At 31.8% G+C, this 12,150-nt stretch overlaps 1 protein-coding gene across 5 annotated transcripts in view; it reads left to right on the plus strand.

Moving 5' to 3' along the window:
* Positions 1 to 12,150, plus strand: part of LOC18106525 (silicon efflux transporter LSI2) — a 28,613-nt gene that overhangs the window by 10,923 nt on the left and 5,540 nt on the right. The gene's annotated exons all lie outside the window — the stretch shown is intronic.

Here is a 12,150-nt window from a genome sequence, read left to right on the forward strand (position 1 = left end):
ATTTTTTTATTTGTTTTATTGTCTAATTTTAATTTTATTTTTTTATAATTAATTATTAAAAATATTAGAGTTTATGATAAATATTTAAGATTGATAATGGAGTTATTATGAAGCGGTTTTAAAATATAAAAATTAAAAAAATAATAATTATAATGTAAGTTTTTTTATTTTAAAATATTTTAAAATTAATTTTATTTACTATGAATAATTATATATATTTTGAATTGATTTGTAATGAATATAATTTTGTAATGAATTGATTTGTAATGAATATCTATATAATATAATATTTGTTAATAATTTACCTTCTTATTTAAAAAACTCTTGGTCCGCAGCTGCCCACCTCATAGGTTCACCTGCACACATAAGTCCTGAACTGTTAACGTTGTTATATGATGTCTCCGTAGTATATTTCCCGCTGGCTGCGACTGATCCAAATTCCATATCAACTAGCACAAATATCTGTGCTCTAGGAACACGCATTTACTAGATTTTCAGCATGGAATGTCATGCTAAAGGTTACTTTGGAAATTGTTTGCTTGCTTTGAAATGTCTTCGGCTGCTTTGACTGCTTCAGAAGAGAAAATGTCCAGCATCTTCAATCCATTTCTTAGCCTCTCATTCTGATGCGTCTTTTAAACGTAACATGGAAATATTCATATGAACTCATTTATCTTTCTGGTTCCACAATCCTTTTTGGAATCTTTTAAAAGACTTTTAATAACTTCCATATCAACTAGCAAAAAGATCTGTGCTCTAGGACAACGCATTTCCCTTTTGCTCAAAAACTACTAGATTTTCAGCATGGAACGTCATGCTAAAGGTTATTTTGGAAATTGTCTGCTTGCTTTGAAATGTCTTCCGCTGCTTCAGAAGAGAAAATATTCAGCATCTTCAATCCATCTTAGCCTCTCATTCTGATGCGTCATTTAAACGTATCATGGAAATATTCATATGAACTCATTTATCTTTCTGGGTCCACAATCCTTTTTGGAATTTTTTAAAAAACTTTTAGAAACTTCCATCTCACTAGCTCTTAATGAATTTGTAGTTTTACTCTTTTCTCAGTTGGTTGCAAATACTGGTTGAGCTACAGGGTGATATCTTCTTCTTTCAGAGCCAGTAATTTATTGAAGTTGCAATGGTGGAGGTCTGCTAAGTGGTAGCTCACAAACAAGCTTAATCTTGCAAGTTACAGAAATGGTTCTGGGTTCGTTTAAGAAGGTTGTCTTAGGTTCAGTTGCCTTGGCAATCTTTTGGATTTTGGCAGTTTTCCCAGCAGTTCCTTTCTTACCCATTGGAAGGACTGGAGGTTCCATCCTCGGGGCAATGCTTATGGTTATTTTCAAAGTCATCACCCCTGAGCAAGCATATTCTGCCATCAACCTCTCTGTACTGGGCCTTCTCTTTGGAACCATGGTTGTAAGCATCTATCTTGAAATAGCAGACATGTTCAAGTACAGAACTCCAGTGTTCAATTAGGTTGACAGAGTAACTGTGAAGAGAAGAAAGCTTGGCTCATCCTGGCATGGGTTAGCACAGTTGCAGGAAACCTCTTGCTGTTAGGTTATGCCGCAAACATAATTGTGTGTGAACATTCGTGCCCAGCCTAGTTACAATATCACCTTTTGGAGCCATTTGAAGTTCGGTGTTCCATCCACGCTTATTGTCACTGCTATTGACTTAGCTCTTGTATATTGCTATGATGTTTGAAGGGCCTATTTAAATTGAGCTCTTCTTTAGGCATTGGATCTTTATAGAGTTTTAGGCCTTCTGCTTGTAATTAGGTTCTTAAGCACAGGTCACTTTAACTCAGATTTTCAAAGATGGAATTATGTTTTCTTTTTTCCTGCCTAGGATGAAGCGAACTTTTCTTTAGAAGAGATGGTGTCAAAGAAATGATCTTTCATTTGTATACCATATTCCACTGCAATTGTGTGCAAAAATCCTAGGCAAGGTATACTAAGCAATAAGAGCCCAGAAAAGTTGTCACAATTTGATATTGTTAGACTCACAATCCTATAATGTAAGCAGTGTTATGCCAAGAAATCATCAGCAATTAATAGTCTTTAATACTTTATAAGTAAGCAGGTATGACCTTCATATCTTATATAGTGGCAGGGTGGCAGCTGCATCACTCATCTTAAATGTGGGTGGCAAAAAGATTGAAAGTATATCTGATTAGGAATTCTTAACAACACCCTAAGAAAACTCGACCTAGCCCAACAGCTCAACTTAATAACCTGTCATTTAGAGCTTAGCTTGAACTAGGTTTTACTTTGAATTATTTTTTTTTTTTAGCCAAAACAACATTATTTTAAATTTTTATATATAAAAAAACCATAATTTAGGTCAACTCACCAACTTATAAATTAATCCACTCAAACTGTTAACGGGATTTAAACTAAGTTAACTACTTAAGTTAGATTTTATAACTATATATCATGTTAAATTGTTTGAATAGCATTTACTAGTGTCTATTGTTAACGTTTCAACATTCTCAAATCCGTAGGCCATCCAACCATAGACATGATAGTTGTTGTCAGCTTTATTAAAAGAAACTAATTTGCATTGGAAAACATTATTCACCTCGATTTAGAATCATTGTTCATCGGAAAGTTTAATGTTGGTTTTGCTCTTCCCACAAAAAACCATTGAATTGTCTATTAGGGGTAATACAGTCTTTCCATAAGGTCCAATTATAGCAACCCTGATTTTCTATGTCTTTTTTCGCGATACATTAGAAATTTTCAGGTAAATTTTTTTTTATACAGGTTCCACTAAAATTTTGGCAGAGTCTCCTTTATATTGGGAGGTCCCAAGTTATTGACAAAATCATATTACACTTTTAATTTTATTTCACATTTCGATCCAATCATCCTGGATCTCAACCCAACTCATCATAATCAACACAACACATCTTATTCAATAACATCATATAATATAATTCAAGTGAAAGATTCGATTTCAACTATAAATATGCATGGTTAAATCAAATCTCTTTTACAACATACATTTTCCATCTATTACCAATATCCATCTAATATCCTATCCCATTTGTCGAGAATAATTTCATCTTGAAAATCTCAACACAACTCAATAGTTTTCGAACATCATCTCCTTATAAATCAATTCTCACTTGATATTAAGATATTCCTCTCTTGGTATCATTAGCTTGTCTCATTCTTTTGGAATAACTAATCAATATTTTCCCTCTTATTTTCTGAAAGGTAATTACCGATACTAAGAAATCTCATTAGTATCATTAGTCTCTCAATATTGAGTTAGACTAATCAATTACATTCACGTGTCGATATCAATATAACCGATTGGTATCATTAACTATTCCTTCCCTAGAATAGTTAATGAAATCTTATTCATATTTGGTTTACCATCAAAGTTGATGATGTCAAGAACCCTTGACATCATTAGCCTCCTTACCTAAAGTAGCTAATCACACCAGAAATTATTGTCGATACCAATGTGACCCATTGATATCGTTAACTATTCTCAACCCAAAATAGTTAATCAACTTATCCTTTTCACTTAACTAGGAGTAACCATGTCGATGTTAGTAATCTTTACTAACATCATTAGTCACCCAATTGCTCGGGATCGACTAATCAATTAAAAAAATGTTGGCACCGATAAAACCCCATCGATACCATTAGCTATCCAAACCCGGATAGCTAATCAATATCATCTGAAATGTCGGTACTAATGGAACCTTATTTATACCATTAGCTATCAAAACCCGGATAGCTAATCAATGTCATCTGAATCTTCCATTTATACCAATCCCCTTCCATTTTTCTTATTAACATAATATGCATTGTAACCACGGTTGCCAAGTATCATTCGCATACAATCTTAGTTATCGACACTACAGCCACTAAGCATCATTCAGATAACCTTGTCACCCTCATCATAGTGCCAAGTATCAATTTATGCCCTTAGCCACCCTCATCATGGTGCTAAGTATCATTGTAATGCGTCATTAACCACCGACACTATGGTGACCAATTATCTATCATTTCTCCTTCAATCTCTAAGTCATTGTGAATAAATTCATAATGAGGTATGTAAGATAATTACGTCTATTCCAAAGTTATCATGACTAATTCGATACCTATCAATGTAAGGTAATTGTATCCATCCTAATAATAATATAATTAATTTGATACATAACAATGCACACAAGGTATTAATATTCTTTCAAACATTATCCTAACTAATGGAGGTATACTGTTGTACGCAAGGTACTCTTATTCATTCCAATAATACCATCACAAGTTTGATACATATCAATGTATGTAAGATACTCATATCCATTTCAATTATATCATAACTAGTCGATACACATCAAAGCATGCAAGGTACACATATTCATTCCAATATTATCGAAGCAATAAAACAATAAATTCTGAAATTTATTAATAAGTTACACAAATTAAAAAGACAAGGTGTGATGCACCTACCTAGAGTATGTGCACATGTTGCCACTCCATGCAATTGTCCGATCCCCAAAGCTTCCCCTGTACCACTAGGGATTTAGTTTTTATCAACAATACAACCAACATCACAACTTCATTTAATTCTCATTCAACTAGTATTCTCAAATTAGTCACAAGGAATTTTCTTAGAATCTCATACTCTTACCCATTTTCGTGTTCATATTCATTCTTATTTTATTATTAAAACCATCACTCAACAGCAATTCCAAGTAAAGATTAAAAATTGTCTAATTCTAATCAATTTAGCTTAACCAACCCAGAATATTATCTAGTGTTTTAATCATAACTAAAGCTGTAAAACTCGGTTTTGGCGTGATTTGTCTCTGTGAAAGGCTAAAACATAGAAATACAACTTTCATGTAGAAATCAGCTCCAAATTATTTTGTTTTAAGGCTTAAAATCAATAATCACAATAGCCCCTCCTTTATAGCTAAAATTTTGGACAACGAGGATTTTTATCCCTTGGAAATTCTTTTCAACTTCCAACTTATTTTCATGCATAAGCAACATTATCCAAGGTCATTTAACATCATTAAATCACAAATTTAAACCAATTCTAAAACAAACTATTTAAACAATTTCCCTACCTCTATAATATAGCAAGATTCAGCCAAAATAGGGGAACTCATCCCTTTGGAATTTCTCCTTTTTTTTAACACATGCTACATATGTTATTATCCTTGTTTAGCATTATTAATACAACAAAACAATGAACCATTTATTTTCTTTCACTTTCTCCTCGTGTAATTAAACATATACGACAAACCTTAACAATTAATATTATTACATCATTATCACAACAATAATTTCACCCTACTAGTTAGAATCCATGATAATCTTCATTAACTAATCAATTTGTCAAAAATATACTTATGACTAGCCTTAAATATGTTTTATTTTCCAAATTTTTTTCATTTCAATTTCTTCATGGTTCCACCCCATTCATATCCACACAGCTAACAAGTTAGCCTTTTATTCAATCAGCATGTTCATATAGTAATGTTCATTCATATTCTTACACCATAATCATTCTACCCTACCTATAAAGAATACACAATTAATCTATAACAATATTAATAACAACATATTTACCATTACATCTTCCATAAACCCTAACACCTACACAATTCTAATTTCATCAAAACATGTATTTAATCAAGTTTCCTAAATTTTGCCAAAACTAACAATAGATTCAAAAAGCAATAAGTCATCTACCTTAGATTTCATTTTCTAACCCAACAGTCAGAATATAGATCTTGGATTCGTGCACAATATATCTCAAAATCGGAATGATCCAACGGTTAAGCCTCCCTAGATCTGAATAAAACCGAGCTAACCTGAAAAATGATGAGCTATTGTTTAACATGAATGACACCCTTCCGAAGAGTGTGTTTCCGATCTCCACCGTCCAGAATGAAGGAAACATCTAGGCGCACTATATATCCAAATAAGACATGATCCAGCGGTCGAAGATAGAGAAATCGACCAGCCATCAAAACTACCCTGCAGGTGTATTTCCTTTTGTTTTCCAGGAAATATCTGAAGATGATTTCTGTCAAACGGGTTATGTGCTTTCAAATCCCTCTAGCTAGTTAGTAGAAGTGTGTGAGAAGAATAATATATCTATAAAGCAGTGTGATCCAACGGTGGCTTCCAACGATATGGCCATCAGAGCATTATTGCCTTCTTTGGATTGGCTCCAAATTATGCACTTCTCTCTCTAGCCGAATTTTCTCTATTGTCTCTCACCTTTTTTTCTAGACTGGTTGGATTCTTTGCTGTTTTAAAGGCATATTTTCCATTAATTATAATTTTGTCCCTTATTTATGCCTTTATGTATTTTATTTTATTTTTCACGTAAACTATTTGGTTTGTTTCTACTTAAATCGCTAGTATTTACCGAACTCTGATTGGGATGAAATATTTAACCAAGGTAGAAAAACATATAAATAGACTTTATGCAAAATTGCATCTCGATCTGGCGATTGGATTGAGAGCTTTGCTTTCTAATGTAAAATTGGTCAGTTTATTACTTTTCATCAACAATCTAAATTTTCTTATTCAATCTTCACATAACATCATATCAATTATCATTCTAAACCTTTAAGGTCATTTTATTATTTTGAAATATATTCAGTTTAAAATTTTCACCTTTATTTATTTATCGGGCTTATTACCGTTTTAAAGTAACGTCACTGATTTTTAATCGGTGTTTGCACCTTCATTCTTGCCCTTTTCATTGCATTATCCTTTATTATAATTTATTCTTTATTACCTCACTTATTCCCTAGAAACATTATGTCATTTTACTTATTATTTTATCCATCAAAACGTGTTACTAATTTCTCTGTCCTTATGAATTCTAAACCAAAATTCATTTTATGAAGGTCATCCCCTCCATTATATATCATATTTATCTATTATTTCTTATCTTGGTTTTCATCACTCATCAAGATCGTACCATTTTCAGTCTTATGTTTACATGAAAGTTTACACATCCGCATATTTAAATTATAAATTTCTAGGGTTTCACACCAATGGTCATTATCATATTGTTCAGGGACAAGTAAGTCCTTTAGCATTTTAGAAGCACAATGAAACAACAAAAATATCTTTCTTTTCATATTGATTTTTTTTATGACAATTAAGTTGGATAAAATATAATTTGGTATTTTAATAAATATAAAATATAACTAAGAAACAAAAATGGTTGACGCATGCAAGGCATGCACCAGTGTGTGTGAGGCACTTGCACTATTCAAGATGTGCATGTGGCACCTCTCGGTGGCAAAAAATACCTTTTCACCATGTCATTAGAATCTGTGTCATCATCTTTCTTTTAGGATGACTCGTGGTGTCAGTGGTGGCACGATTTATAGTCAACAACATTTTCTTTCTTTTCCCCTCTTTCCTCTCTTTCCCCTCAAAATTCATGATGGCAATACAAAAATTCAAAGAGGTCTTATTTATTAAGAGCTTGCCAATTCCTAATAGCTACTTGATGTGTGCTGTTGAATAATCATAACTGGAAGAGGTCACATAACAGGACGTGCTTATGTCAAATGCATAGTGTTAAGAATCTATGATGAAGTGACCCACACAAAAGTATTGGGAAACCATAATAGGGTGAGCCACACATAAAAAGATATTTGTGGTGTTTGACAGTTTCTAGCTGAGATTTGAATAGTTCTTTTTAGCCTGAAAATACTGATGCAAGAACTTTTTAAAAAAAACATATATTTTCATAGTTAATTTTATGTTTTTCTATTCGATATTATTATGCTTTTTTAATTTTTTTCCTATTTAAAGGGAATATTTTCCTAGTTTATTTTTCATATTCTGTAATAGGGTTTTTTAGTTTTTCTCTATAAAGGGTTATAATAGTTTTTTTGGAAAATAAAGACTTGGACGAGTAAAAATTGAATATTTTAGGTGTCTCTCCTATAATTATGGAGAGTTTTGACTTGTAATAAATCTAGTTATCTTTTGCCCTGTTTGTGTCAAAAACACACAAATATCATAATAAAACTTGAAAAAAAAGAAACATTTATCAAAACATTACATAGTTTTTTTAGTAAATAGAACTTCTAAATAATTTATTTATGATCCATACAATCTAAGAGCTAATATATTTAAAATAAAATTCATTAAGGTTAGTTAATTTTAAATTATTTAAGATAATTAATTATGTAATTAAATATTAATTAGTTACTATAATAGATTGTTGGTCCAAACTACATTGCAGGTCGGATTAAAAACATTTAACATAAAAAGCAACATCTATGCGTTTTTAACATTTTTCTAGTAGAAAAAAATTAAACTGTGTGGGGATTGATCAATTGTGACCTGGTCAACTTGGCAAGTTCAAAGACAACCTAGACGACTAATAAAAATATAGTTTGATTTAAAAAACTCAAGACGACATCTTTTTTAAAATATTAAGATGACAATATATTGGATCAACCTAGGTCAACTAAGGTTAACCTGCCAAATCCAACACGCGTGTCATGAGACCATGATAACCCCATATAAAGCAAATCAAAACAAATTATGTAGTTCAATTCTCAATCAACTCAATGTTGAAGGATGAAATTGAAAAAATAATTAATGAAAAAAGATAAAAAAAACTAACTCGAGTCAACCCGAGTTAACTCATGTTTCCTGCTAAGTTAAAAATTCATGACTATTGGAAATTGAAAAGACCTTTAAATAAGACTTGAAAGTTATTGTGCATGATTGTTTTTATTTACCTTGTTATATTTGGATTTTTTTTTCTAATTATCTTAGGACTTTTAATTTAAATACTTTTTTATTATTTAGGAATCCTAATGTTATATGGATTTTATTAGTTAGGTAAGTTTTAATTAGTGAACATGGGTATAGCTCTTAATTTTAGAATGGGAAGAATCATAATATGTAGGAATACGTAGAAAATAAATAGTGTAGAAGAAAAGAGAAGTGAGGTTGGCAGAAAACTCACTTAGGAATCGCCGATGAATTTTGGGCAAATTCATCATGCATGTTCTAAGGGATATTTGGGCCTCAGAATGATAAAATTTAGGAAACACCTCTCAGAGAAATTGTATCATGAAATGTTAACTTTTCAACGAATCCGACCTCGCTCGATTTGGAGCTCTAAAGCTCCAGATATATGTGAATATATAAGTAAAGGTCAAACTGCCGCCCCTGCTGACAGATTTAACGAGAATTATTAAAATAGTGGATTTTGCCGCGATAGGGGCAGAAAACCAGTTTCCTTCCTACCAAAATTTTTGTAACATTGAATCGTGACTCTGGTAGGGAATAAACCGCATTTAAAAATGAAGTTGATGATGTGCGTAATGATTTAAAACAATGAAACGTAAAGAGTAAATATTGTTGTTGATGCCTTGCTATTTGCGAAATGGAAACTGCACATGAAGTGATATGGTATACTTGTGAATTCAGGAGGAACCACAGAGATAGTACAACAACAACAAGGGAACACAAATCGAGCATCAGTGGCAAGTAGGTGTTCCATGCCTACACTCTCCTTAATTGATAATAAACCTTGTATTCAAATTTATGTTAGAGTCAATACTTATGAATATGGCTAAAGAAAGGAAAGATATGGTGAAACGGACATGGAATGAAATCTGATTTTTGGTCGTAGACTCTTGGACCTTGATTTCGAATAAGGACCAATTTGAAGAAAAAAAAACCTAAAACAACCACCTTTAGACTTGATTAGTTGATCTCCAACAGGGGTGGCTAATGATGTTAGCAAAAATTGTTAACATCGGCATGATCTTGATGGAATTATAATGAACATTGAACTTGATTAACTATTTGTATCAAGAATAGTTAATGATACCAACGGATAATGTCAGTATCGGCAATCCCATAACAACTTGATTAGCTTCCTAAGGAGGAAGTTAATGATGTCAAGAGAACTTGGCACTGGCTTTATTGGAAACACCTCCAAATGAGATGGAAAGGAATTGATTGATTATTTCGAGTTGGAAATAGTCAATGGTATCGACCGATTAAATTGGTACCAACATTACTAAGGATTTGATTAGTCGGTCCGGGTAAGGGTGACTAATGACACTAATAGGAGTTATTAGTGTCAGCAGCGACCTCCTCAGAACTTGGGGCAGAGTAATGAGATGGATGTATCCGATGAAGAATAATATGTAATAATTAAGAGAAAACCATAGGTGGTTGTGGAAGGATAGGCTCTATATGTAGTAAAGGAAGCGTCAAGTGTGTTCTTTTTTTATGGATCAACGATGTTATGCCCTATTGGTTGTGCACTTGTATACATAGATACATCTAGTAGTGACCCTCCATTAATTTGTTGTATTTTATTTATTTAATATAATTATTCTCATATTTTGATGATACGGGTCTCTCTCATTCATGCCAGGAGTAGTGTCCTAGATGTTTACTTCTTTTGCACGAGTTAGAAAATTAGCGCCTCAAATTCTTTTGTATGAATTAGGAATTTCATTTTCTTAATTCCTTTTGTATAAATTAGGGGTCATCATTTCTACTTCTTTTGTATGAACTTAGAATGAAATGAATATTGAAGTATGTTGCTTTAATTAATTATATGACTTGAGTGATGTTAGTATTTTCTTATGTAAATCCTTGAGACTTAAGGCCTCTATTAATTTATGTTTTTAATATTAATGTTGCTAATCAAGTTTATTACTATTAGTTTGTGTTGTAAAACTCTATGCTGAGTTGAATCTATGGAATTCTTATCTTATGACTATTAATGGTTGTAACTGCGATGCAACATAAATATGTGGTGACTATGGAATGAACATAAATTATGTGCAGGATGAATTGTCGATAACTTGAGATCTTCTAATATAGGAGAGACTACCAAAATTTTGGTAGAATGTGAAATAAACCGCTATAAAAAAAAATTCTACCTATAAAATTTTAGTAATAAACCACTTGAACTAACCATCATTGATGGAGTGGAGGCCCTCTAATGCACTATACGGGCTCAGGAGCATAAAATAGATCGTTGGGAACGGAGGTTTGATTGCTTGGAGCAAACCATAACAGATCTAGCTCAGCTAATGGGTTTCGCAAACAAGGATCGTGAATATGAGAGGAACTTTCCTAGAAATTTACCTCCAGATAGGCCAAACCCCATACCTATTCTTGAATTCGATGGGATTACATTCTATGATAGGAGATTTTTGAAGAAAAGATTGATTACATTATTAACAGAATTGAAAGTTTACTTTTATTTTAAAAAGGTCCATATCATTAAAAGGTAAGACTTGTCACATATAAACTTTATTATAGTGCTAGAGAATGGTGATTTGAATTTCTAGACTTTAGAACTCGTATTAGTATGTCTTTAATTCCAGCTTGGCAAGATTTGAGACAATCATTAATTTTAGGGTTTATACAAGATGATTATAAAAGAGATTTTATATTGAGTAAATAAGCAATTATATTGTTATTATTTGCTTTTTGTTAAACCTTCCAAAATAGCAAGTAAGAAAATTATAGAAAAGGTGTCGTCTTTTCAAGGCAGATAGTTTCAACATCACAACAATGACACCAACAACACTGCTGCAAATACTATTCTAATTGTTAATGTTTCATCAATTAATGGTAAAGAAGAAATCAAGAAGGCTTCTAAATTAGTATTTTGTAGTGATTCTAAAGATCTTGCAAAAAAAAAAACATGGAGTACATGGTAATTTCTGACAATTCTTTTAAAGATATATATTATGAAAGATTATCTTAAAGTTTCTTTACATACAATGGTTAAAGTATTGAAGATCATGGATGAACTCAAGTTTGAAGCAAAAGAATGTGGGAAGGAACTATAAGTGAACTTCATAAAAATATAAAGTATAATATTAATATGGATTATGTTTTAGAAAGCACACATCATAAATTAAATTTTGGAGTTCACATGTTAAAGACATAGTACTTTGTGAATATATTGGTTACAATGTTATATATTTGTTCATTTAGAGTAGAAGAGTTCAGTTTTTGATAGATAACTTGAGGACAAGTTTTTCAAAAGTAAAAGGAACTGGCATGTTCATTATTCTTGACATAATAATGTTTATTATATTATTTCATTAGTGGTTAAGACTTACAGGTTTTAAAGAGTTTA

This window comes from Populus trichocarpa, chromosome 17 (assembly GCF_000002775.5).
Source record: "Populus trichocarpa isolate Nisqually-1 chromosome 17, P.trichocarpa_v4.1, whole genome shotgun sequence".
Classification (NCBI taxonomy): domain Eukaryota; kingdom Viridiplantae; phylum Streptophyta; class Magnoliopsida; order Malpighiales; family Salicaceae; genus Populus; species Populus trichocarpa.